This window comes from Eschrichtius robustus, chromosome 6, assembly GCF_028021215.1.
Source record: "Eschrichtius robustus isolate mEscRob2 chromosome 6, mEscRob2.pri, whole genome shotgun sequence".
Taxonomy (NCBI): Eukaryota; Metazoa; Chordata; class Mammalia; order Artiodactyla; family Eschrichtiidae; genus Eschrichtius; species Eschrichtius robustus.
In genome coordinates, this window is record NC_090829.1 from 24,004,642 (window position 1) to 24,027,845 (window position 23,204).

The 23,204-nt window shown below is 38.6% G+C and overlaps 1 protein-coding gene across 5 annotated transcripts in view; it reads left to right on the forward strand.

Moving 5' to 3' along the window:
- Window positions 1-23,204, forward strand: part of PLS1 (plastin 1) — a 126,816-nt gene that overhangs the window by 32,193 nt on the left and 71,419 nt on the right. Inside the window, exon 1 of one of the 5 annotated variants that reach the window (XM_068547344.1) lies at window positions 100-118. The exons of 3 other annotated variants lie outside the window; for them this stretch is intronic. The gene's annotated coding sequence lies outside the window, so the exon portion shown is untranslated. Of the gene's footprint in view, window positions 1-99; window positions 119-7,880; window positions 7,903-23,204 lie in introns of those variants that run through there. One more of the 5 variants, XM_068547345.1, reaches the window with a different exon arrangement.

The following is a 23,204-nucleotide window of genomic DNA, read 5'->3' on the forward strand; positions in this document are numbered from 1 at the left end:
TCCAGGAGCTGAGTGGGGCTGAGCAGAGGTGCGACAAGACTGGCTGCACTGCAGGGTTTGAAACCCGGGTGCCCTCTGAGAACTGAGACTCAAACGCATCTCTGCAGGATCTGGGGAGGTGAGCAGAGCATGGCATAGAAGTAGAGCTGCCAGGCCCAAGGATGGAAAGCGGGGCTTGAAAGGGTGGTGCGAGGTTCCCAGGGTGCTAAAGAATAGCCCAAGGGCTTGACTTAGCTGCGGGTGAGGAAGGAGTTGCTGAGCCAGCCAAATGGGTCTGGACGGTTGTTGATGATTGACCCAGAGAAGTAATCTAGGCTGAATTTCCTGAAGGCCCTGTATCTTCTTGTCTCCATTTACATCACTTTGGTGATAACTACATGTTCTTCAAGAACAGGAACATTAGTCCTTTATTTATTATATGCACAGTTGATGTGATATGGCTTCAGCATTACGGGTTAGACAAGACAGGGTCACTCTGCTTCCAGATCGAGGCCACAGCCTTTGGAATTTCTAGTCATGTCCCCCGTCATTTCCATGGTTGTTATGCTGGATGCTCATGGGTTGAGGAGGCTGATAGTTCAGACTCTTCTCTTTATTCTCTGAACTGATTGAGAAATTGATAGAGGCCTCTTTCTTACACAGAGTTCAAAATATCAACTTGATTCCTGGTGGAGCTGGTCAGGATTGCAGGCTGGGCTGGCGGCCAGATGGTCTTCCTCATACCTTTCCTCCCAGAATTCTAGCTTCTACCCACCCCATCGCAGGCAGACCTGCTGGACATTTCCTTACCATGGGTTCCTTACCATGTGGAAGCAGAGGAGAGTTAGTGTCCTGAGGACAAGCTACTGCTATGAGGGAAGGGGCAAGCGATGTGAGGACAGTAACGTGGAACACTTTAGCCCCATTCACAATAGCAGTGTTTCTCAAAGTGTGGTCCTCAGTACCCAGCATCAGCATTACCTAAAAGTTGTTAGAAATGCAGATTTGTGGTCTCCAACCTAGACAAACTGAATCAGAGACTCCAGGGAGTAGGACCCAAGAGTCTGTGTTTTAACTAGCCCTCCTTGTGATCCTGTTGCAGTTAAAAGTTTGAGAATCATTGCCGTGGAGGAAGGAGGTTTAGTGGACCCAAGACACTTAACCCTCTCACGAGTGAGAGAAATCATTCCCCTTCTTCGGAGGAGAGTAAGAAAGGAGTGCCGAGAAAGAGGCCAGAAGTGCTGCTTTAATAATAGGCCCTTATGGAAACAAAGATTCCATGAATGGGTTTCCCCAACAGATAATCCTGCCCTCTATAGAGGACTATAGTCTGAGAAGGACCAGCAGATGCAAACATGAAAATTTTCTTCAGATGCCCCTTTCTTATCTGTTAATCTTTCCTACCTTTTCTATAAAGAATAAAAGAGAGAAAAAGGAATGATGAAGGAATAAATACAAGCAGAGAGAGGAAAAACACTAAAAGATATAAAAGGAAAGTAATAAATAGGTATTATACTGCTTCCAACATCATTCTTTGCAGTTAATTCATCATTTATTTTGTGTTTTATTATTTTAGTTTTTAGTCTCTGATTTATTTTTCTAGTTGTGACCCCAACTACAGGCCATTTGACTGTGGTAGAATCATCTGTCGTTGGCATGGACTCGACGGTGCTGTGCTGTTTGGTTCCTATTTGTATCTATTCATTTTCACGTTATTGAATCATGTGTATCGTTCAGTGACATGATTCTTTATGTCCTTCATAGTCAGTTGAGACTGTGGCAGTTGAGATTATTTAACTTGCTTTGTAACCTTGAGCAGGAAATTGTTTCACTCTCAGCAGTCTTCAAATCAGAATGGAGGCCCGCTCAGCCACGAAAATACTCAGTGATGACAAGGAGTGATCTCAACAATCCATATAGTTGGCATTTCATATTTGAAAGTGAAAAAAGAGATACATTTCCTAAATGCCTGTGCTTGGGAAAAATGTCTTTTTGCCTTAGCCAGCCTTTCTAGAGCATTGGTATGAAATTCTGTACAACCTCAAAGAGAGATGGGTATATGGTTCCCTTTATTTTTTTCCCCACAACACAACCACTTATAAACACACCCAATTCCATGCAGTCTAGAGGAGAAGCTGGTTTCCATTAAATATTAATCTTTCCAGATACTGTTACAGGAATGGAAATTGCTAAAGAATTTTAACTACCTCTGCTTATAAATATTTTGCTTGACTTCATCCAGAGATGGAATTATGGTGATGTTAAAATCACGGTAATGAATAGTTGCTTAATCCCAAGAACTGTGTTCAATCTGTCACAACAACCCTGTGGGTAGTTAGGTCATTCCCTTTGTACAAATGAGGAAATTGAGGTACAGGGAACTTAAGTAACTTGCCCCAGAATGCTCAAACACTCGCTCACTAAGAGGTAAAAGCAGAATCAAATCCAGGTTTGTTTCTATCAAAGCTATACCCTGAACCATCTGGTCTACTAGATGGGCTACCTCCTGGGCTAACTCCTGATAAGAATTGTATTTTGGGCCTTGGTCAGAATAGCAGAGATCTCTGGTGGTTGGTGGGAGAAGTGGAGAATGCTTCAGCAATATTAGTCATTTGTTAGAGGATAGGATTCAGAAATTATTCATTTTGAGCCTATTCAGATTCCTGGGCCCTACCCTAAAACTTCAGAATGAGGATCTTTGGGGATGAGATCCACGAACCTGCATTTAATATAAGCTCCACAGGTTGTTCTTGTGACTACCGATGAGAACCACCGCACCTAATTTCTGGGTAGCATATAATGTCTACTGCAGGGATCTCTAGGCCCCAGTCTATTAGGTAGGGTTCAGACAAAGGCACTTCTGCTCACCATTACTGAATATTTTAATTTTTGTAATGTTTTTCTCTTTAAGCTGCTAAAATGAATATTTGACTTCCAATATGTTTGTACATATATCCTGTTGGAGGGAAAATTTATTTAAGGAGAATTGTAAAGCCAACATTGGGCTCTTCTCCCAAATATACTCTTCCTCTCTCTCTGCTTCTCCTAAATGATAACCGTTCTCTCTTGTGGGCAATCCAAGGCCAAGGTGATAAGAGCATCCTGTTTGGAATCAAACTGTCTAAGCTTGTATTAGTTTTTTATTGCTCCCATAACAGAATACCACACATTCAGCAGCTTAAACAACACAAATTTATTATCTTATAGTTCTATAGATCAGGAGTACAATATGGGTCTCATTGGGCTAAAATTAAAGTGTCACCAGGGCTGTCTTCCTCTCTGGAGGCGCTAGGGGAAATCCTTTCCATGGCTCATTCAGTTTCTTGAGGTGGTGGGTCTGAGAGCCCCGTTTTCTTTTTTTTTTAAAATAAAGTTTTTGTTTTTTTAAAAATTTTTATTTATTTTGTTTTTGGCTGTGTTGGGTCTTTGTTGCTGCGTGTGGGCTTTTCTCTGGTTGTGGCGAGCAGGGGCTACTCTTCGTTGTGGTGCGCGGGCTTCTCATTGCGGTGGCTTCTCTTGTCGCGGAGCACGGGCTCTAGGCGCGCGGGCTTCAGTAGTTGTGGCACGTAGGTTCAGTAGTTGTGGCTCGTGGGCTCTAGAGCGCAGGCTCAGTAGTTGTGGCGCACGGACTTAGTTGCTCCGTGGCATGTGGGATCTTCCCTGACCAGGGCTCGAACCCATGTCCCCTGCATTGGCAGGCGGATTCTTAACCACTGCGCCATCAGGGAAGCGCCCCCATTTTCTACTGAATGTAAACCGAAGGCCATTCCCAGCTTCTAGAAGCCACCTGCATTCCTTGGCTGTGATCTCTTTCCTCCATCTTCAAAACCAGCAACCGCCCCTCGCACTCTCCTCCTCTTTCTATTTCATGTCTCCTACCCAGCAGGGGAACGTTCTCTGCTCTTAAGGACTCAGGTGATTAGATTGGGCCTATCTAGATAATCCAAGATAATCAGCCCTCTCCCAAGACCCGTTCATACCCGTAGTCACATCTGCCGAGTCCCTTTTGCCATGTAAGGTAATAAGTTCACAGATTCTGGGGATTAGGGCATGGGCCTCTTCTGGGGGAGGGGGAATTATCCTGCCTGTCACAGACACATTGTCTGCCTTGGTTGACAAATAAGACAGCAGTGGTTATCACTGCCAGTGGGGCTTCAGGAGTTCATGCTGATGTGTATGAGAAAATGTGACTGAACTGGATCGTTTTCTCAATTGAAATCATCTCAAGGCCAGACTCCTAAACAAGTAGTTTGGGAAAGGATGTTTCAGGGCTTTAGTCCAGTCAAGCAGAGCTGCAGCATCACTTCTCTCTGTGTGTCACAAAGGAGGTAATGCACAGAGTGCCTGCTTCTCTGGTGATTTAGATTCAGAAAAAAATGATGTGAAATAGGCACAGTCATTCAGCCAGGATATTGGCTTTCAGTTAGTCATTATGCCACATGCTCTCATGCTTCCACAGGTTTGTTGAAACCCTTCCAATTGCCTGGTCTGCCCTTCTAGGCTTCTGCCCATTTATCTGTAATAGTACATATTTATGACAAATTTTGATACCTACTCATTCTCGGAAACACTTTCCAAGGTGCTAAAAAGTATGGCATCTACTCATTTTTCCCAGTCGCTGAATTCAAATGATAAAAAGAATCCATGTTATCTCTCAGTCTTTCAGAGGCTCTTTTTGAGTTCTTCTCTGTGATGTCTTCCCCCATAAGTCTGTACAGCATTGAAAAATTCCCTGTTACATCTTGGACGTAGTTGGTACTCAAAACTACTAACTGAATTGATTCAAAGTGCAAAACTTAAATGATCATGATTATGTTATCTATACACCCCAATTCTGCAAGATATGTGTACTTAATGTTTTCTTACAGCGTTGTTAAGAAAAAGAACATTGCTAAGAATGTCCTGTGTAAGTGAGGAAAACTGGGATTGTTAGAGACGAAGTTTCCAATTCTCTTTTACTGAATATATTAATTCATATTCTGTCATATTACCTAGCAGTATATTGGGGGCAAGGGGACTGTTTTGGGGTCTGTTTTTGAATATTCAATTGATGTATAGTATACATGCAGAAATATATACATATGGTAAGTGCATAACTTGATGAATTTTCACAAAATGATACTCCCACGAAATCAGCATCTCTATCAGGAAACCAGAATTATTACCAGCACCCCAGAAACCTTCTTGCTTCCTTCCAGTGATTACTACTCTCAAGGGTAATCACTAACCTGATGTTTTAGAAGTTTGAGAAATGGACTATTTTTAAGATACAGAAAAAATTCTTATAATTATTGTGAAAATACTTGTTGTGAACAAATTCCTAAACAAGGGTATGTGGGTTTACAGAGATTTGAAAAATCTCTCCTGCCCTGAAGGTGCATTTAAACACGGAACAGTAAATTCTTTTCTAAATATTCTTACTTTATCAAATAGTTTGAGTTACAAAAGCAACTTGGAGTCAGATTATTTCTCAATATTTATTGAGTATTTGTAAGAGTTCAAACAATCCTTTTGCCTCGAATACTCACAAGTTGTTAAAACTGCACCAGGCACTTGGCAGTGATGTGACACCACATCAGTTTCTACATAGTTTTTATTGAGAACAAATTAGTATATTTTCTCTCGAATTTCGGTTGAGGTTCATAGTAGGTACTCAAGAAGAAAACTATTGTCAGCAAAGGTGGCAGCCACCGTACCACATATTTTTAACTGTCTACCACGACACTTCCTAGCTGAGTGGAAGAGAAATTGCTTGTAGCAAAATAAAGTGGATAAAATGTTAAGAGAAGCTGGATTCAGGGCTGTCTTTCCCTCATTCCCTATTCATTTTCTGTGTTCAAGGATGTTGAAACATAATTTCTAAACGTAAAACACTGGAAACCACTTTACCTACCAACATGGGTGCTTAAATGAATCATGGTATAGTCATAATGTGGACCATTATGAAAAACAAAAGGCATGTTTCCAAAGAAAATGCTTAATGATATGAGAAATTTCTTAGCAGAGTTAACTAAAACTATATATTGAAAACTACCAACTTTGTAAAAAAAAAAAAAAAGTGTATTTATGCACATGTGCATAGAAGAAAGACTAGAAATTCATAACCTGTTGGCCCTAGTTGTTTTTGAATAGTGTGCTTGAGTGCAACTTAGATTTTTTATTTTCCAAATGTTTATATTTTCATTTTATATATTTATATATTTTCATTATATATATATATATATATATAAATAACTTTTCAAAAATCAGAAAATAACCACACAGTATCCATTTTTTTAAAAAAAGGATGCATTGGGCAGATAATTGACTTTTCCTGGGCAGTGAAGTCTTTGGGGGAAATCAGAAATGGCAGATACATTGGTTAGTCAAGAGGTTAGCAGAACTCCACACCACAGCAGCACGGTCACAAACATCCATCAATGAATGGTCATCCTTGAAATAACGGAATTTTCAGTGCAAGAAACATTAATGTTCACTTCATCCAATTATCTATGTAAGAAACCCCAAAACAACATCATCTGCCCAAAATGTACTTTGAGCCTGTATTTGGCAGGCCCAGTGAAGAGAACCTCTTCACTGTTCCAGAGGTAGCCTAGGTTGGCTCTGGACCTCTTGGACAGAATATTTTTCCTTATGTTGATGTGGAATTTGTCTCTGAGTATTTCTGCTTAATGGACCTAGTTCTACCATCCTGTGGCCATATAGAGCAAGAGAAAGCCTTCTTCAACACAGGTGCCTTTTAACTATTTAAATACAGGTATGTGTACTTTTAACAATCATTGAGGTGTAAGTTAGGTATAATAGGCTGTACCCATTTAAAGTGGACATTGATGTGTTTTGACAGAGTATACACCCATAAAATCATCGCCACAATCAAGATGCAGAGCATTTTCATCACTCCTTAAAGTTTCCTCGTGTTCCTTTGCAGTGCGTCCCTCCTTCTGCCCCTATTCCAGGCAACCATTGATCTACCTTCTGTTACCATTGATTAGTTTGCATTTTCTAGAATTTCATATAAATGGAACCACGCAGTAGGTACTTTCTTTTTAAAACTGGCTTGTAACATAACAAACCCTTAACTTTTTCTTTCACTTTATGAAGCATTTTTGTAAAAGCCATTCTTTACTTTTATGGAGCCATCGTGAAAGGTGTTTCAGACTTCCTCTTCAGAGAACTCACCGTTCAGTGAAAATGTATTATAGAGTTAATAAGTGAAACTTCCCTCACTTAAAAAGTAGAATTGGACTAGAACCCTTGAGGGCACTTTCCAGCTTTAACACTGTTTAATTCTATGTAATGTTTCTAGTTACTAATCAAAGCTAATTTTGTGCATTGATTGAAATTAGTCCAGGGACTATTTTTTTGAAAACTCAGTAGGGTGTAGGGTTTTTGTTGTTGCTTTTTAAAGTTTAACACAGTTTCCTAATCATTTTAGGAATCTCAATGTATACGTAATTGCTTAATGATTTTTCACATGGTGAAAAAGAAATTGCCATTTCAAAATTAAAGTGGCAAAAGACCTCATAGGGCAGGCAGTCCCATGTCATAGGAAGAAGACCTGTTTGAGTGGAACTAAAGGGTGAATATCCTGTTTTATATATATTTATACAGTGAATATCCTGGTGTATTTTAAGCACTACAGTCATAATCAAACAGGTAAGGTGATGACATCCACCTATTGCTGTTATTTTTTTTTTTTGTAGTTCCAAACCACACCCATTGCTGATTGGCCTTTCTACTTGAGACCAAGTTCTTTTGAGATTAAAATCTGTAGTAGTAGGCAGAACGCTAAGTGTGGAGTTAGTTGCTTGTTTTCTTTGGTCAGATGCTGGCTTTGGCAGAAGATTATTTGAAAATAGGCACAGATTAAAAAAACGGAATTTTGAATCTTCTGAATTGTTCTCTTGGATCTCCAAATCTCAGGTGATAACAACAACAGAAACAGGCATGCAGAATTTTCCCTTATGTTAATAGCAATAATACAGCCTCAGATTCTAGAGCTGCCTTTTTATATGATTGTTAAATAGAGATAAACCACCTCATGTTTTTGGTTTTTTTGTTTGTTTGTTTTAGTGCATTCTTGCTTTGGGGGTCTAGGTAGCTTTGCATAATCAATGCAAATAGTGACCGTGGTGTGAGGGTCACATAATTTCTTATTCTTTTAATTTTTCTGTCTTAAAAATTATTTATTTCTTAAGCAATACTTGTTAGGTAAGAAAGAACTGTTTTGGTTTATTCAGGGTTGGATAAAAAAATTAAATTCATAATTTTTGTTTTGGCCTTAATTTTCCCTTTAGAAAGATATATACAATTTTAGGAAAACGCTAAAGTGACTGAATATACTTTTTGTGTCATCTAGAATATATATGTATTATTGAAAGATATATACAATTTTAGGAAAACGCTAAAGTGACTGAATATACTTTTTGTGTCATCTAGAATATATATGTATTATTGCTTCGAAGATTCTTTCAATCTGATGAAACAGCACTTCCTGTCCATAGTTTAGTCATGGAGAAGCAAAACTCCTCTTTTTTCTAAAGAGATTCCACAGATACATAAAACAAATGTTAATAGAGGATATTGTCGCTGCTAAGGCTATGGCACGATTATATCCAACCGTCTGGAGTCTGAAGAAAACATCTTAATTGAAATACATTGTTTATCATTATTTTTGCTCGTCTATATTTTTAAGTCTTGGAGATAGCACTCCTGCTTCAAAGCTTTTTTCACTATTTCATTGAATTTGGGAAGAGGCTGAAGGCTTTCAGAAAAAGCTTCCTATAAACTGTGTTCAAATAAGCAGGTTGCCTTTTACAGTGAGCCTTTGTAATGGTTTCTGAAGTTGGCTGAAGAACCACGTATCTTCACCCTACACAGTCCTGGCACCTGTAGCTGCCTTACTTTAGCTCTTTTCTCAGTAAAGCAGAAAATGAACAGTTCCCAGCCCATGTAAAGCTGAGAAGCTCTTGAATGATACATGTCGAGGAAACCTGGATACTGATACCGCTGGCAATTTGCATAGGTCTTACTGCCAAAGAATGTAAGACTCTTGGGTTTTCTTGAGAGAGGCCAGCTTTTAAAAAGTTAAGTATGTTTCCTTTGTGCAATGACCTGAGCTCTCAAACCTAAGTAGAAAGTTAAGACTTATCTGCTCAGCTTTGTGAAGCAGTCAACCATTTAAATTTATTCCTAGGCGTAATAGAATAGAGTTACCTTGGCTCTTCTTAGAGAAACAAACACATCATGACCAATTAACTCTGGAAAGTGAGTGCCATGGACAAATTCCACATAATTCTTAAAATAACAAAAAACCCCACCAACCCTTTATGGCTTTCTTAGGAGCCAGAATTCCCGTTCCTGTGTTATGCCTGGAGTCCAACAAAGGCTGTGCTCTTGTGCCAGTCCTTTCATAATGAACCAGCCAAATGCTCAATTGTGTTCTTACAGGGGAGGGGGATAACATTCCTTTATGATCCCCAGTTTAGATCAGCTTACCACCCAAAGCATGATATTTGATTACCCTTATTATGTTACTTTGCTTAGCTACAAATGTTGCTAATGGCGTGGCCTTATCTAGCCGTTTAAAAGTCCATGTTCATGCTGACTTACGGTCAATGTTGTAAAAGGCCCTATTGCTAAGGACCCCAGTAATACGAGCCTGTGGAGAGGGAGAAGCACTTGGGGTTAGGTGTGCACTGCAGGCGCATACATCTTGAACTCCTGAATATGTTCTACTGAGTACCTGATGCCTGTTTTTTTCTTCTAAGTGCTGATTTTAATCTCTAAAGCTCCGTGTGCCTGGGCCTGAATTGCTTTGAGAATTATAAAAGTTTACTGGCCTTTTCTGACTACATACTTCTTTAGCGTTGAGGTTTTTAGGGTGCCTTCTTTCTCTTTCCTTCCAAAAGTTTCCGACCCAGTTCTCAGTCTTGCAGGATAGGAGAGAGGCTGTCATTAACGAGTAGTAGAAAATTATCCCTTTACCTACTCTAGCAGAGGTGGGAAGTTGAACTCTTTCTCCTTGGAGTAGTGGCCTTTAGGCTTTTTTCTATTTCATTTTTCTTTAACTTTTTATTTTATATTGGATTATAGTTGATTTACGATGTTGTGTTAGCTTCAGGTGAACATAGGCTTTTTTCATTGTTCTACTCCCACCAGTAAAAAAGCTTTGTGTTTTGTATAACAACACTTTCAAGGTATATATTTTTAATTTATTATTCTATTCAAGTGCTACTTAATGTATATGTTATATACACTAGAGTCTATATAAAAATAAATTTGAAAGAATAAGGTGATTTTTAAAAAATGTATTGTTAATTAGAAGGATTTTATAATACCCTTAACTAATATCTCATGATACAAGAGGCAGTGTGGTTTACTGAAAGGAACATGGGCCTGGGACTCAGGCACACTGAAAATAGTACCAGCTTTGACACTTACCAGCGGGTGACCTAGGCTATGTAGGTTCACCTCTCTGAGTCTGTTTCCTTATATGTAAAATGGGAATAAAATAATATGAGGAAACAGAATACTATTATAATGTGTGTGTGTGTATGTATGTATGTATATATAATCATCATAATATTATTTTCAGTTCTGCTTAACTCACTGGACTGATGTGAGAATCGAATATCATAATATATGTGAAAGCGCTTTGTAAGTTAGAAAGCACTTAGGTGTAAGACTTAGTGCTCTAGCATATGACACATGTTCCTTATATCGTGGTGGTCTTCCTTAGTCTTTGGTTTTAGGCCACTGAAGAATCAGTTTTGTACTTATTTTTTCTGTCACAAAGTTTAGATCATTATTATTAGCTAAGAATAAAATCTCTACGGAATTTTCCTGGGACACTTATACTAACTGAATAAACAGACTTACAGGAAAAACCCATCACATTAAAACACACAAACAAAAAACATGGGATCAGCCAATTAAATTAAGATACTGAAATTAATTTAATTAAAATTTTCTAAGATTGCAGAAGTTGGGTAGGGCCAGATTGACTTTGTAAGCAGAAGGATTAAATTCCCTTGGGGCAGGTCCAGAGTACCTTCCTGGACCCAGCCTTATATGGAGTAGTGGAAACATGGACCTTGACACCGCTGTTTGAATTATATGACTCTAGTGCTCACCAGCTGAGTGGTATTGAGCAAGTTACTTAACCTTAGAGAGCTTGAGTTTCTTTATCAATAAATATAGATGTAACCATTACTTTTGGGGGTTGTTTTAAGGATTAGAGATAATTTATATCAAGTGCTTGGCAGTAGATTCTCTTCATGTGTGCATAGTATCAACTGTAAAAAAAGAAAAAAAATTGCCCTATTCCATGTTTGTGCATTCCTGTGTCCAGGCAGGTCTGTTGTTATAAACCCCATTCATCATTTAGCCTTTCATTCCAGATGCTCTTTATTTAAGCTTAAGAACAAATCCTGCCACTCTTAAGCTTTTCCTCTGTATTCCCAAATTGAAATGTTAACTTAGGGGAGTTGCTACATAATCTGCTATAAAAACAGGCTTTCCGCTATATTTTCTTAAGACCAAATGAAGAGGATGGTTAAGTAAAATGCTCTATGGAAGGAAGGGCCACTATATTATTCTGTTTAAATTTCCTTTCATAGTTTTAGTTATAAAATAATGAAACATGCAGAAGAATAGTGAGAATAATATACACTCATTTTCTCTGCCCTGATTTAAGAAATGTCAGCAATTTGCCATTTATTTTATGCATCAGCTCTTTATTTTCTGTAAGAAATAAAACATTAATGATATGATTGAAGGCCCGCTCCCATTTTAATCCCTTTCCTCGCCTAAAATTGGCATGTGTTAATTATTCTTTACACCCATCTTACTATATTTTTCCATTAACACTTTCCATTAAAAGTACTATTTTAAATACTTAAACAATTTTACAAATATCTGCTATATACCTTTCTCATTTAACATATAGGTCCAAGATCTTTTCATATTAATACAGATATCTACTTCATTTTAATTCTTATGGAGTATTTCACTAAATGAATGTTCCATAATTGTTTCCAATTATTTTTGATACTATAAACAGTGCTGTGCTTTTACCTGTACTTTGGTTTATTTGTACAAGAGTTTCTCTGGGATGAATTACTAGAAGTGAAATTCTGGGTCATAGAGTATGCATACCTTCACCTCTTTCGGATATACCACTTTGGAGAACAATGTGGCAGCAATAGCTTCTGATCTCTTATATCCTCTCTAGCATGTGGTGTTTCCATCGGTGTCATTTTTGGCAACCAGATATTTTTAGGATGTTAGGTCATTGTTTTCATTTGCCTTTCCCATTTTATGTAGCTATTAGAATAATGTTTAAGATCTATGGCGTAACTCTATTAAAAAATCGTATATGTATCTAGGTATGTATATATAAATGAATACTTGTAAATTAAAATAGTCCAGAAAGATACCTCCCAAGTACTGCAGTTGCTTTAGATTTTTCTACTGAACATGAAATATTTTCTAATTTATAAACATAAAATGTACAGTTTAAACTTTTGCTTCTGGCCAAGATGGAGTACCAGAGACTGAATTTACCCTCCTGACTGAAACAACCAAAAAAAAAAAGAAAAACTCAAAAGACAAAATGGACAAAATATATGAAAAATTTTTTTTAAAATACTGGAAATCAGGCAGAAAAGGACAGTGATCTTGAAGAGATGGGAAATAAAGAGGATGAGCCCTACAATTGCCACATTTACAGTCTTGAGAGAGTTTTCAGGCTGCAAGTCAAGGAGGGGATAAGTATTGAAGGTCTTCAGAGCTGAGAAGGTGGGGAGCAAAGGCAGCTGGAGTTCACAGTACCAACTACTGGAGAAAAGAGAACTACACAGAAAGGACTCCACAGATCTGCAGAGCGTCCGCCTCAAGTAGTCACCAGGTTCTGACGAGTGGTGTGAGGAAAGTATGCGGAAGCCTGGGAAAGAACCACCTGAAAGGATTAATAAGAAAAATGGTAGGCAGTCAAACCAAGCCAGGAATAGTACCTGTTCCCATCAGCCAGACTGAAAAACAAGTAGTAATTTACAGGATATTGGGTAGAATACTCAGAAGCATCTTACCTCAATATCAATAGTGGGGAATAATTAGCCCTTAGAGCATGGTTTCTCCACCTCAGCACTATAGAAATTTTGGACTGAATAACTCTTTGTTATAAGGGAATCTCCTGTGCATTGTAGGGTATTTAGCAGCCTCTCTGGCCTCAATACACTAGATGCCCGTAACACCTTTTCACTCATGGAATGTCTCTGGACATTGCCAGATGTCCTCTGAGGAGCATAATCACCTCCTGCTGAGAACCACAGCCCAAGACTAAACTCTGCTCTGTCCTGCCTAACAGAGCTTAAATATAAGACCCCAAAGGATCAAACTCTTTCCAAGGAATTTTACTGCATCTGAAAACAAAGATCAAGAGTAGTTATAGGGCGTTTTTTTTTTGCAGAAATAGAAAAAAAAAATCAAAAATTCAAACGGGATCTCAATGGATACTAAGTAGCCAAAACAATCTTGAAAAAGAAGGACAACGTTGGAAGCCTCACACTTCCCTATTTCCAGACTTATTACAAAACAACAATAATCAAGATGGTATTATACTGGAGTATAGACCAATGGAACAGAATAGAGAGCCCAGAAATTCACCCTTGTGTATATGGCCAAGTGATTTTTGGCAAGGGTTCCAACACTACACAATGGGGAAAAGACAGTCTCTTTAATAAATGGTGTTAGGAAAACTGGATATCTACATGCAAAAGAATGAAGTTGGACTCTCCTTACACAATATACAAAAATTAAAGTGGATCAAAGACCTAAAAGTAATACCTAAAACTGTAAAACTTCTAGAAAAAAGCATAAAGGAAAGCTTCAGGACATTGCATTTGGCAATGATTTCTTGAATATGACAACAAGAGCAAAAGTAGAAGGTGGGACTACATCAAACTTAAAAACTTCTGTGCATCAAAGGAAACAATCAATAGAAAAGGCAACCTATGAAATGGGAGAAAATATTTGCAAATAATATAGCTGATAAGAGGTTAATTTTCAGAATATGTAGGGAACTTCTGCAACTCAACAACAGAAACCAAAATTAGGCATACCTCGGAGGTACTGCAGGTTTGGTTCCAGACCACTACAAGAAAGCAAATATTGCAATAAAGCAAGTCATATGAATTTTTTGGTTTCTCAGTACATGTAAAAGTTATGTTTATATTATACTATAGTTTATTAAGTGTGCGATAGCATAATGCCCCCAAAGACATAATTAATTAAAAAATACTCTATTGCTAAAAATTGCTAACCATCATCTGACAATGCAGGGTTGCCACAAACCATCAATGTGTTAAAAAATGCAATATCTGTGAAGTGCAATAAAGAGAAGCACAATAAAATGAGGTATGCCTATAACCCTATTGAAAGTGAGCAAAGGACTTGCATCAACAATTCTCCAAAGAATATATACATATGGCCAATAAGCACATGAAGAGATGCTCAACATCACTAATCATAAGAGAAAGGCAAATCAAACCCACAAAATCACCTCACACTCATTAGAATGGCCAATATCAAAGGAACAGAAATAAGTTTTGGCATGGATGTGGTGAAATTGGAACACTTGTGCACTGCTGGTGGGAATGTAAAATGATGCAGCCACTACAGAAAGCAGTATGGTTCCTCAAAAAATAAAAAAAATAGAATTATCATATGATCCAGCAATCCCACTTCCCGGGTGTATGTTGAAAAGAATTCAAAGCAGTATCTCAAAGAGATATATTTGCACACCCTTGTTCATTGCAACATTATTCACAGTAGCCAAAAGGTGGAAGCAACCCAAATGTCCATCAAGAGATGAATGGATAAAGGCTATTTTGTATATAGATACAGTGAAATAATATGCATCTTAAAAAAGAAGGAAATCCTATCACACGCTACAACATGGGTGAACTTCAGGAACTTTATGCTAAGTGAAATAAGCTAGTCACAAAAGGACAAGTACTATATGATTCCAGTCAGATGAAGTATTTAAGTTAATGAAAACCACAGAAACAGGAAGTAGAAAGATAATTGCCAAGGGCTTGGGGGAGGGGAGTACTAGTGTATCATGGATATAGAGTTTCAGTTTTTGAAGATGAAAAATTCTAGAGATCAGTTATACAACAATGTGAATATACTTAAACATACTGAACTGTAAACTTAAAAGTGGTTAAAATGGTAAATTTAATGTTAAAATATTTTTTACCACAGTGAAAAAAATAATAATAATTATAGGGATGCAAAAATATCAATTACTCAGCAAAGGAAACTTTACAGTGTCTCATCCAATCAAAATTTACCAGGCATGCAAAGAAGCAGGAAAATATGACCTATAATAAGAGAGGAAATCTATCAAATAAAAATGACCTAGAAACTGACACAGATATTATAATAGACAATGACATTAAAAGGATTATTATGTTCCATATGGAGACATGGAAAATATTTTAAAAGACCCAAATTGAACTTCTAGACATTAAAAACTATAACTTCTGAGATGAACAATACAGTAGATTGGTTTAAGGGCAGATTAGACGTTGTAGAAGAAAAGAATAGTGACCTTGAAGCCACAGCATTAGAAACTATCCAGAATGAAACAGGGAAAGGAATTACAAAAAACTTTAAAATATCAGTGATCTGTGGGACAAGTTCAAGTCAGTTAATATCCATGTATTTAGAGTCCCTGAAAGAGGAGGGGGAAGAGAAAAAAATATTTGAAGACATCATGGTTAAAAATTTCCAGATTTGGTGAAAAGTATAAACCTACAGATCCAAGAAGCTCAATTAACCCAAGCAAAAGATACATAAGGAAAATTACATCAAAGCACATTGTAATTAAATTGTTCAAAAGCAGTGATAATGATCTTAAAAGATGCCAAAGAACAAAGACATATTAGATACAGAGGAAGAAAGATAAAGATGATGTAAATTTCTTGTTGAAAACAAAGTACACAAGACAGTGGAGGACCATCATTAAAGTACTGAAAGAAAAACTGCTAACCTAGAATTCTATACTTAACAAAAATATATTTCAAAAACAAAGATGAATTGGATTTTTCCAACATGTAAAAAGTGAAAACATTCATCACCAGCAGATCCACACTACAAGAAATGTTACAGAAAGTCCATCAGGCAGAAAGAAAATGATACCATATGGAAATACAGATCTATACAAAGGACTGAAGGGCACCAGAAATGGTACTATATAGGTAAACATAAGACCTGCTTTAAAAAGACTGCCTGGGTGCGGCGTTTAGTATACATGCTACACTCTAGCCATATCATCTGTGTCTTTGAGGCTCATTTTGGAATGTAATGGTATGCTACCTTGTATTATATTTGATTTTTAAAACCTCTGTATCAGGATTTAAATTCTCAGGCCTCAAAATTTAGGTGTGTAAGAGACATCTTTATTTTTCTACAACATAGTTTCCGTCATCAGTACCCATATAATGGAAGACTCTTCTAGTTATACAGGGTAAAATTCAGTCATTTAAAACTGAACTCAGGAACTTCCCTGGTGGCGCAGTGGTTAAGAATCCGCCTGCCTTGGGCTTCCCTGGTGGCGCAGTGGTTGAGAATCTGCCTGCCAATGCAGGGGACACGGGTTCGAGCCCTGGTCTGGGAAGATCCCACATGCCGCGGAGCAACTGGACCCGTGAGCCACAACTACTGAGCCTGCGCGTCTGGAGCCTGTGCTCCGCAACAAGAGAGGCCGCCACAGTGAGAGGCCCGCGCACCACGATGAAGAGTGGCCCCCACTCGCGGCAACTAGAGAAAGCCCTTGCACAGAAACGAAGACCCAACACAGCCAAAAATAATAAATAAATAAATAAAATTAAAAAAAAAAAAAAAAAGAACCCGCTTGCCAATGCAGGGGACACGGGTTCTAGCCCTGGTCGGTAAAAATCCCATATGCCACGGAGAAACTAAGCCCGTGCGCCACAACTACTGAGCCTGCACTCTAGAGCCCGCAAGCCACAACTACTGAGCCCGCGTGCCGCAACTAATGAAGCCTGCGCGCCTAGAGCCCGTGCTCCGCAACGAGAAGCCACTGCAACGAGAAGCCTGTGCACTGCAACAAAGAGTAGTCCCTGCTCGCCGCAACTAGAGAAAGCCCCTGTGCATCAAAGAAGACCCAACGCAGCCAAAAAATAAATTAATTAATTAAGAAAAAATAAATAAAACTGAACTCAGTTGTCTTCCCTGAGTGGTATTTAGTTTTCAGAAATTTCATCCTGTCATGGCATGGGTATAAGGGTAAGGAGTTTAGTTCGGGGCTTTGTTTCTCTGACACTGGCTTCTGCTGAGACTTTGGTTCCTGCCTAGTCCCTGGGTGTGGCTGTCCCTCCCTGCTGACGTCTGCTGAAGTGTCTGAATTCCCACTTGGTCTGTGGTCCATGTGGTATCCCTTCATTAAGACCTTGAATCCCTTTCAAGCCCACCTGGTACTAGTGGAATGGTGTGGGGTATGGGGTAGTGAGGGTTGTAAAACAATAAGTTACTATTTAGCAATTTCACCCTATTGTACTTGAGATAACATGTAGTCTGTCCCCAATTCCCACTTCCACCTGGAACACTTTTCTGGATCATTTGGGCACACAGAAGCCTCCCCCTCTTAATTCTTTGTGTCCAGACCACACCATCTACCCAATGACATCTCTTGTAACATCTTAAAAGTGATCTTAACATCATTTACAATCTTTCAACATTTTTTCCTGCTGAATGTTATTGATTACATGCAGAACACTAACATTGCTATTTAACTTTCTATTTGTGTTTTTTACATCCCTCTCAACTAGTATGTAAGCTCCTGGAATGCCCAGGTCAGGGATTCAAAGTCTTGATGCTCTTCCCAGTGCTTAGCTTTGGGTGGCATGCATAGCTGGTCCTCAGTAAATATTGGCTGAATGAATAAATGAATGAATTTAAACTTTTTGAGTACAGAGAATTCATCTAATATTTCTTTTATACCTCCTATAATGCTTAACATAGTGTTGAACACTGAGCAATCCCAAACGATTTACTTAATTTAATTGAATTGAGAGTCATTGTATGTTAACTCTTTCTACATGTATTTCCAGTGCCCAGAGAAGCCTAGAAAAGCCATATCTGCTACAGACTGCTCATTGAAAATGAGTTAAGGCAGCGGTCCCCAACCTTTTTGGCACCAGGGACCGGTTTTGTGGAAGACAGTTTTTCCACGGCCCCGGGTGGTGGTGGGGATGGTTCAGGCGGTAACGCGAGCGATGGGAGCAGCAGATGAAGCTTCACTCGCTTGCCCGCCGCTCACCTTCAGCTGTGGCGCCTGGTTCCTGACAGGCCGCGGACTGGTACCGGTCCGCGGGCCTGAGGGTTGGGGACCCCTGATTTAAGGTATTGCTTTTAATCAGCTGGGAGAGTTTTATAGAATAAGGAAGGAAGGTAAAATGAGTGTGATTGCATACATGGTGCAGTCATTTCAGAGATAGGAATCAAAACAAGGACAGAAAAAGACCCAGCCAATACTATTTGTGATGGCAATTATTCAAGAGGATGTAAGCAGACAGTGGGTAGATGAATCCAGTTCACTTCTCTGAGGCTAAAGGAGAAAAACTACACTGAGCAGATGATTCCCCTGAGTTTATTTTGGTAAGATTTTTTTTTTTTAATTGAGAGAATTTTTTTTTATTTTTGGCTGCATTGGGTCTTTGTTGCTGCACGCGGGCTTTCTCTAGTTGCAGTGAGAGGGGTCTTCTCTTCGTTGCGTGTGCGGGCTTCTCATTGCGGTGCCTTCTCTTGTTGCGGAGCACGGGCTCTAGGCGCACAGGCTTCAGTTGGTGGGGCACAGAGGCTCAGTAGTTGTGGCTCGTGGGCTCTAGAGTGCAGGCTCAGTAGTTGTGGCGCACGGGCTTAGTTTCTCCGCGTCATGTGGGATCTTCCCAGACCAGGGCTCGAACCCGTGTCCCCTGCATTGGCAGGTGGATTCTTAACCACTGTGCCACCAGGGAAGTCCTATTTTGGTAGGATTTTAACGATTTTCTGCACTTACATTCATAGAGCAAATTTTCATTGAGCACCAACTATGGGTAAGTGATGTGTTGGACAGTCAGTATTCAGGGATGATCTGAGATAAGTTGTTTCTTACATCCCTAAATGCATAGTCCTTGATGGAGGTAGGATGGACAGAAAATACAGTGTGCAAAATGGCATTAACCAGAGTGTTGGATGACTTTCTTTGGCATTACTGAGTGACAGCTGCTCAGTGAGGAAGACTCCGCAGGGGAATGGTTACTAGGAATTTGCAGGTTGAGGAAAGGATGAAGGGAATTCTAGGGAAAGGGCATGTGTAGAGGGTTGGTATTAAGGAAGAACTAACATGTACATGATCTGCTGATGTGCTCAGTATGTTTGGGGGCATGTGGTGTGGGCAGGCGTAGCATCTGATATGGGTTTGGCTGGCTGTAGGGGCATTCCATTAGATACCAGTTTGGATTCATTCTCCTAGTATTAATACATCAAGGTTTATCCCCTCCATTTTTCAAAATTCTTTTAAATTGTCATGTAGGAATGGTTAAATGTGAAACTTTGCTTTTTTTTTCTTCCTTTTCTTCCTTTCTTGTCTGTTATAAAAGTAATATTTGGTCATTGTGGAAAATATGCAACTATATAGAAAAAATTAAGTCATCCATAATCTCACCACCGTCACCCCCAAAATAGTTCCTGTTACTACTTTTACATACAATATCTCCTATTCATTTTTTAAAATATACTTTCTCTCTTTTTTTAAGATTGTCTTGTTTTTTACTTGTGAATGAATTCCTTCTTTTATCTTTGAACATTTCAGACATATTTATTTTAAAGTCTTTTTCATGATTCCCAGTGTGGGAGTCTCTTACTGACTTCTGTGGTGATGGGTTCTTATATGATTTGTAATTTTTGTCTGTGAGCTCATCTTCAGAGCATTTTCTTCAGTTGGAGTTCAGTGTATACTCTAGAGGGTGGAGGTCTTCCTATGGGACAGTTTTGTTTCTGCCTCTGCCAGATCCATATGGTTTAATTGGTTTCTTGGGTTCTTATAGTGGGATGGTATGAATTCAGCACTACACTCACTCCCAGGGCAGATTGGGGGTTCTAACTTCTCATGGATGCCTTTTTCCTACTCATGGTCCATGGTGAGCATCCCGTTTTACAGAGAGGATTGCTCCTTCCTAGTTTCTGGCTTTGGGTTCCACTTCCAGCTTTCTGCTGTGTTCAAGCCCTGAGGTTTCAACTCCTGTCCCTTGAGATGTGAACGTGGACCTGCTCTTGCTTGATTTCCCACTTCATTTCTGGTACCAGGAGATTTCTTTGGCTTGCTCAGGCTCAGATGCCTATTGTCAAAATTTAAAGGTTTATATTTTATCCAACAATCCTATGTATTTGAAGCAGGGTCGGGGGAACTTACCTTATTGCCTATATCATCTGGTCGATCCACTCTTTTTTCTTTGCATAGATATATGCTTTAAACAAAGTTGGGAATGCATTAAACATATTGATATTCTCCTTTTTTTAAACCTGATGATATATTGTTAATTTTTTCTCATACTCATTGAGAACATGATTTTTAATGACTGCCTAACATTCCTTTTTATTAGTATACCATATTTTATTAAATCCTCTATTTTTAGAAATTTAGGTTGTTTTAGTTTTTCCATTATTGTGATAATGATGAAGTGAACATATTTATACCAGTATCTCTTTGCTCATTTCAGATTGTTCTGTAGAACAATTCCTAAAAGTGGAATTCTTTTATCAACATTTTTGAGACTTTTAATTCTGTTGTTGTTAAGTTGTCCTAGAGAAAATTTGTTTCAATTTGCACCCCACCAGTGTGGTCTCTCAGTTTGCACCCCATACAGTGGGTCTTTATGTTTCCTGGAACCATTGCTCCAACTGATTCTTATAATTTTTAAAATATGGCTGCTAATTTTCTGGGCAAAACAATAAAATTTCATTGTTTCAGCTTAATTTTCATTTGGCTTAATGGCCATTTAAAAAAGATATTTTCAGTAGGTCAGTGATTTTTCAGTTAAAAAAAATTTCTTAAACAGTCACATGGAGCTTATGTGACTACTAACTTGTCCACTTTTGTTACTTGCTATTCCCCTACTGTCTTCTAAGGAAGTTGGATCCTTAGGTGGAAGTTGTGTTGGGTGATGGGTGAAAGGATGCAAATTGTAGAAGCTGAGGAAAGAGTTGAATTGCTCAGTGTAAGAAAAGTGATTGGGATGGTTGAGGACAGGAGGCTGAAGCCCAGAGAGGGGACAGTTCAGGAGTCCCCTCTATACCAGAAGGAGAGAAAGGAGGCTCTCTCAGAGAGGAGTTTTGGGGAAAGATGAGGTACTTAAAGGAAAACTTGCAGAGTTTTGCCCAATGGTGTGCAATGTAAATTTTCTTCTCTACCTCTCTGTGAAGTCTTAAGTACAATATTTCTTATTAAATGCATTGTTAGATTGGCTTCACTTGAGGGGAATATGTTGAAGCTGATGGGCATAGGGTAAGAGCCAAAGACTGGATGGGGAGAGTCAGGGAGAGCAGAAATGAACCTCCTGAAGTAGCCCTAACAAGACACCGATTGCTGGACTAAGGCAGTGACAAGTAAAGACGGAGAGGAGGGGAATATTCCAGAATTTGGTGGTAGGATTTGGTGGTAAGTTATGGGTTTTGGAAGGGAGAGAGTAATAGAGTCAAGATGACTTTGAGGCTTACAGCTGGGGAGACTGCAGATATAGGAGGTGTTCCAAGTGACTGGGACTGACCTTGGGAGGAAAGGTCACTGTTTCTGGCTTGTCACTGGGACGGCACTTTTGAATGTATGATATAAACCTGGAAGAGGAAGCATCTCTCTTGCTCACTGATGACAAAAGGGTTCTTCTCATTGTTTTATTCTCATATATTCTCTGAGGTCCTGGTATAACTCAGAGAATGGAGAGGGATTTATATAACAATTGGTGTTGGTCTTCTCAAGTGATACTGGGTAGGCCTTAGAGCTAACGTTGATTTAATTTAGGAAAAGAAGGAGTATAATGTGAGGGTTGTAGAAAATATTATACCATTACAACTTATTAATTTTATTCAAGTTCTTATATCCTTATTTGCTCTTGACTAATTAAACTATCAGTACTTAACATCTTCTACAGTAGTAGTGCTCTTGTTAATTTCTTTATTTCTAAAGCTGTACAACTCATGGCATATAAACATTAATGCCTATGTGTCTTAATTTTGACTGTATTTTTCTTTAGTGGTTTTTCCTTTGAGTTCTCTTTTGATGTAAGTCCTCTCATCCAGCATTGTCGATGACTTGTTCTGGAATTCTGAGCACGTCATTTTACCCCTCAGTCTAGGTGCCAGCTCTCTTGTCTCTAGAGAGAGGAGTGTGGCCTGGATTTTAAAAATGTTATAAATCATTAAAATTCATTGTGACTCGATTCCTCTATTGGGGTACCTATGTCTAAGAATGAGGTAATCAATGTGGATCTGCTTTGGAAAGTATAAAATGCTTGGCAGATATTTAGTGCTGCTATTAATTTTTGTAATGCCAAGATTCTGGTGAGAGAAAATTTCCAGAGCTGGTAGTGGGTACTGCTTTCTTCCATTCTCTGATAACAAAGGTACCTCATAGTTCTTGGGCAAATATCTAGTTGTACTATGAGGGTGTCCATCTCTTGGGAGTAGGAAAAAAACTCTAACCTGTTATGTTTGGCTGGTAGAACCCTTCATTGGTAGCAGGCAGGCTGTTAAAAGAATGATAAAACTGTAGATTTGTTATCTAGTGGTACTTTTTAAGAAAACTGTGTTAATAATTTGATAGTTGTTAGTTCTTTGTTATATGGCATCCTTTGCAATTGTTTGAAAATATTTTTCAGTACTAATGATTTTTATCCATAATTTATAGAAACTTAGGATTTTAGGAAAGATTTCTATGGATCCTTGAAAACACCCGCATATAATGATAATTCCTTCTTTTGCTTGTTTTGTTATTACAGAAATGTCAGAGTTGGATTCTCCAGGTTGTAATATAAAGTACCTCAGAGGTTCAACTCCTGAAAATACTGGTTTAGTTTTTCTGCATAAAACATGAAGACTTTAAGTGTGTTCAAAGCACAAACAGTGTGTGCTTTGGAGGTTAAAGTTCAAACACTGACATG